The following is a 6,342-nucleotide window of genomic DNA, read 5'->3' as shown; positions in this document are numbered from 1 at the left end:
GAATCAAATCCATTTTCCGATATTGCTAACAATAGAAATATACAAACATCAATTTTCACAAATTCCATTGCAAGGATAAATATAAAACAAGACAAAAATTAAAATTTTTCTTTATTTATAAAAAGCAGAAAACTTGTCCTTACAATGCAATTACAAATGAAAACTATGTTACTAAATATTTCTAAGCAATCTATCATAACTCCTAAGTAGCAGCTCACAAATCCGATCATCGAACCATGTGATCAAAATCCATTTCTTCGCGACCAGACTCAGCTTACTCTTCCTTTAAGCTTCCTTTCTTTTCTTTGATCCTACAAAACATCAAAATGTAATTACATTACATCATGTATTAAGAATCTCCAAATAGGAACTTAATGGAGTTAGATAGTGGACTTACCTGAATCAAAGTCAAACATTTTGACTTTACCATCCTTGTGGTCCTTCAGGTAATCAGGGCAACTTCGTTTCCAATGCCCCTTCTCTTGGCAGTATAAACAAACAAACTCTCTCGGAATGTTACATGGGACAATCACAAACTTAGCCTTTCCCTTTCCATTGGAAAGAGAAATATTTTCTAGACTTCTAATGTTTCCATTGACATTGTCCATGGAAGTTTGGGAGGTAGATCTTCCAATTAGGTTTGCTTTACCAGTGCGCAAAATCATTGCTGATTCAACAACAATAAGCAAATAGGTAAGATCGATAAGGGTCATGTCGTGGTCTACCATATAGCAGTCCTTAATGAACTCACGATATGACTTAGGAAGTGATTGAAGAACCAAGTCAACAGCCAGCTTCCTTGGGAACTCGACACCCAACATTCCCAACCTGTCAATATGCAACTTCATGTCCAAGACGTGAGCACATACAGACTTTCCATCTTCGTGTTTGCTAGCCAATAGGGCTCGAGGGACCTTGAACTTTTCAAGTCTTTGAACTTGTGGGTTAAGAGAATTATTGGAGGAGGTGGAGGAAGTGAAGTATGATTTATGGGAACATCATCTTGACGAAGAAGGCTTTTTCCAAAAGATTCGGGAAGCCCATAGTTGTCTGAACTAGACATCTACAAGGGAAAAATTAAAGTTTAGTTGATTTAAGTCCTTAATATAACACCCAAATGAAATATTAAGGCTAGGACCCAACATAATATGTTACAATTGAGAAGAGGGATGCCGTAATCCAATTGCAAACTATTTGAAGGTAGGTAAATGACAATTTACCAATTTCCACCATGAAAAACGAAAATGAATTTTAGGTTTTAAATGAATTGAAATTCCTAGATTCTTTTGAGATTCATTGAACTTTTCAATGGCATGTTTAATCTCGATTATGCCCTCTCAAGTTTGTGACTGGGATGCCGAGGATCACAAACAAGATGTGAATAACCATGCAAATTAGCTTGGTACACTCAATGTTACAAATCACCCAATCAATGTGCCGATTAACCACACGCTCCATTGATCCATGATTAACATCAAACTACCCTTTGCCATCCTTGTTAGTCCCAAATTAGTGTGCCGGTTAACCACACACGCTCCACTAATGACTTAGCAAGGTGCAAAGTGCAATTTCATGGAATAGCACCAAATTCACATTTTTCTTAAAGTAACTAAGATTGGGAATTTATAAGGATTTAGTTACTTTATAATTCAGTATACTTTTAATGAGGATTTGGTGTCCTATCCTACCCGTTCGGCTAACGACCCTTCACCAGTCAAGGAAGCGGTGGGTGAGAGTGGACACCCATTAAACCACCATTTTATAGGCAGTAACCTTATACCCCCTTATAGACCGGCTTCATGAATGAAGCCTACTAACGGTAAGACTGGCCTTTTACTTATACATATATAATATACTAAACTTTAAATTTTATATAGTATAAGGGTATATTTTAAACTTTTAAAATACTTGATGGTTTAATCTATTAATAAATTATACTCTTAATTTAATTAAACTTAAACCATATGATTATGGATTTAATAATACTCTTTTAATTAAAAATATAATTAACTATTAATAAACTACATAAGAATTAATTGAACTATTCAAAACACATCAAAATGCTAAACCAAATTAAAACTATTTAATTAATTTTAAGTTATGAACTCATGAGTTACATTTTTGAAAACTTTTCAAATTACTAGGGTTTCTATGAATTCAATATTTCTTAATTGAGACTTTTCAACTTTGAGGGCAAGTTTTTTAATTCTTGAAAAACTTTTGAACTTCATAACTTAAGGATTTAATTTGTTTTATGAAGATGAGATTTTCAAGTTCCATAACTTATGAACCCTTCAAAAACATTAAGATCAATTTAACTAATATTTTTTTTTGTAACTCCTTAAGAAACTTTTTGAGTTCCAAATTTGATGACAAAATTTGTAACTCCTTAAAAATATTTAGATCAAATTATAAACTTATAAAATAACTATTTTATCTTCTACCAATTTGATCATAATACAATTCTTGTAGTAAGATAATTTCAAATAAAAAATTACAAATAATTAGCTTTATCATATAAACTAGTAATTATCTTAAAATTTGACAATTTATCTTTTAACTGGATGAGAATAATCACTATCATATCATAAAAAAAGATTTTATGATACAAAATAGTTTGTGGTAATGATTCTAATCTGATTGAGGCCAAAAAACCGGAAAAACCGCAAACAGGCTGTTGAACTTGTCGAGTTAGCTTATGGACTCGTCGAGTTCATCATGAACTCGTACCACCCATGATGCATGTTGTACAACTTGTTCTTCGTGTTCTTCAATGATCTATGAACATCTTCATAAAAAACCATCAACACTTTTGGGTTTTGACTGCAAATTCAATGCAACACTTTGAGATTGTTGCTTTAGGACCCAAATTTCTTTCTTGAATTTCGGCTTCCCAATAACATTTGACGATTCTTGTGAATAAACCCGCTTGTTCTTACGTTTGATCTTCTTCTTCTTTTTCTTCCTCATTTTTTTGCATCTTAAAGATTTGATTTCAAGAACCACTTCATTCTTGACAACTTCAACTTTGCAATTTTGAATCAAATCTTTTGGAGTTTGATACTTGTGAATTTCTTGGATTACCGGATTTCGATAAGGAATAATTCTTTCAAATGAATCACAAGAACACAAAAGATCATCGGTTTGAACTCCAATCGGGCAAAAAAAACTTTTTCATCTTCATGAGAATCAACTTGAATCTTCTTGTCATGAACTTCAAGAACATCAATAACATCTTCAACAAACTTAAGAGCATGAAGATCACTTGGGTTTTCAACAAGATAATTGTATATCTTATTAAACAAATATCTTTCTTCTCATTCCTTTTGATTTCCACTCTAACATAACATGTTCATGGAAATTTCAACCAAAATTCAATCCTCGAAAGTGGTTGAATGATCAATCTTCCATGATCATCCTTTAAACCTCCATAAGAAACCACGGTACTCAATGAAATCAACCCACCTTTCAACAACAATCCATAAAATCGATTTTCGTTGACTATGTTTTTCACATCTTCAATGATTACAACCCAAGAATCATAATCCAAGAACACTATCTTTGATCAATCGATAAGATCTTGAGTTTTTGTAGAGAGTGAAAGTGATTCTGAATGGGTTTTCTAGAGAAAGAAAGCAAAAATCACTTGAATTCGAGTGAAAAAAAATCAAATTATGAGTAGAATCAATGGAGAATTCGATTTCTAGAATCCAAACTCTCTATAACACGAAGATCAAAGATCAAATGAAGAATCACTAAATCTAGAATGCCATCATGGATCAATACTTGATCAAATCAAGAACACTTGCTCTGATACCAATTGTAGTGGTGTTGATTATGATGGCATGTGTGGAATTGATTAGATCTAGTGAATCATCATACAAATCATGAACATATGGAATAAATAAATCTTGTAATCTCTCATTAGTTTGGTTAGAAAGTGTACAAAATGGGTTTGCTATTTCTCTCTCTCTAAAACTAATGCTCTCACAAATGTTCCTTACAAGTTGTTACATAATGGGAGTCACTCACTTTCTATTTATAGGAAAGACTAAAATCATGTACACAAACAAGAGAGTAAGCCTCATCCAAGCGTGACTTTGTACCCTAATAGTTTCCGCTATAATTGCATCAGTAGTAGTATCAAGGATCGTCATATGTCATCGTGCATGCCGAGAGTTATGAGCAGGGAACGTCGTGTTGAGCTGGATTTAGATTATCAAGCATTTTTTATGGACCATTGGTGGAATCAAATTAGGGGTACGCTTGGAAGATTAGTAATCAGATCAGTGTGTAGTTCAATAACGGAGTAGAGGAAGTTATAGTGCAAGTTCGTTGACCTTTGAAAATTCAAGATAGATTTGGGGTGCAAGGGATTTGTCACACCCCCAAAACAGAACGGCAGAAACATTCGGGGGCGGAGGACATCATGTATAGTATCATAACAAATGTAAAATAGTAAAACAAGCAACAACATCCATTGCATTAATATTAAAGTGTTTACATTGTATTCAAATTACACATGATAGATTTCAAAAGTAAATAACAAAACAAAGACTTAACGCTAATATGCTCCGTCTTCATAGAATCTACACATGTACCTGTCTACTATTTATCCTGAGAATACAAGCGATTTTGAAAGTGTGTCAGCATTTAAGTTGGTGAGTTCATAATCATTTTTGTGTTAAAAAGGGTACATTCTTTATTCTTTGAAAGTGTTACGATGTTTCTCTAGAAAATCCTATGTTTTCTTATTAGTTGAATGGAATGTAGTCTTAGAACCTTAAGACAAAAATTGTATAAGTTCTTTTACTTAAAGAATGAAGCTTTGAATAGATAACCTTATTTATTTCCAGAAAGTGAATTTGTAAATCGCTCACTAGTAAAATGATGATGTTTGTCCCGGAAAATCCTATATTTTCCATGAGTTGAGTTGTAGTCTAATATGAACTGAGACTGAAAAGTGTAAGTAAATATGTCATACTTAGCTTGAACAACTTATAGTTTTATTATCAAATAAAACTAGTTGAACATGTGCTCACTCTAGATTTTGAACGTGTTAATAGTACCTTATTAGGATTACTTAATACAAACGACTTATATAAAAAAATAACCATAAAGATTCTACTCCTTAAGTTTATTTGAGAGGCATATTACTACGTGCATGAGTCATTGTCTCAGCGTGTGAGTTCTTATAACCATACTAGATGTCAGTACCAATGTTGACATTTGTCACCCCGGGGACTATAGCTAACAGTCAGGGTGCGGAATCCTCAGTCCCGTATAGATCTATACACAAGTATCATGCTCTCCCTCCAAGAGAATTTGGTTATAAGTGGGGACTTTCTTTGGGTACTACACAAAGCCATTGTCTCACAAAATGTAATGCTAACAACGAGTTCACTAGTAATACGGTGAAAAAAACCTTTTAGTAAATAAAAATACAAGTCTTTATTTATATTTGTTTACGATAAAAGCATGGATTGACTCATAAATTATAATTAATATAATTTATATGTTCTATCTGATTAGTATTATTCCTCATGGGTGAACACCTTTGTTCAGCATGATACAATGGTAATGATACCGAATGAAGTAACCTTTTATGTTCATATATGTATAATATATATATATATATATATATATATATATATATATATATATATATATATATATATATATATATATATATATATATATATATATATATAAAAGAAGGAAACGACCTTCGGACAAAATACACCACCTTAATCCCACATCCTAACAAGAAAAAGGAATTAAGGTAATTCATTAGTCCTCAGCCCTTCAAATCTTATTTATATATTTATACATATATAAACATTATTTGGAAATTATAAGGTTAAAAGAGTTTATTATAACATTTAAAGAGTTTAACTATTTGACTAATTTTTGATGACTTGATGTTAGTTTATAAAGTGATTTAAAACAGTTTGTTTGATAACACAACATGAAGTATAAAAATAACATCCTTGGTTTAATAGTTATAAATCACATGTGATTGATTATATTACTATTATGTTTTCTACTTGTATTCCCCTCCCCCCCCCCTAAAAGCATTCAAAATCATTAAACGATAAGTTTAGGGGTTTGAACTCACTTGATAACTAGTGATTGGACAGTGTTTCGTTTCTAGGAATGTGCTTTCTTGATGTCACCCCGAGATTCTGGTGAAGAACCGGGCTTCGTGCGGACAACACTTCGACTAGAAAGAAGGTTTTCTTGGGAACTTTGGGGCGTCGGGTCTTGCGTCGTGTGTTAGAGGTATTACCGAGGCTTCGGGGTGGTTTAGAGGTGCTTAAAAGTGAGAAAGTATAGGAGAGA

Source organism: Lactuca sativa, chromosome 2 (genome assembly GCF_002870075.4).
Source record: "Lactuca sativa cultivar Salinas chromosome 2, Lsat_Salinas_v11, whole genome shotgun sequence".
Classification (NCBI taxonomy): domain Eukaryota; kingdom Viridiplantae; phylum Streptophyta; class Magnoliopsida; order Asterales; family Asteraceae; genus Lactuca; species Lactuca sativa.
Note: the sequence above shows the minus strand (reverse complement) of the source record.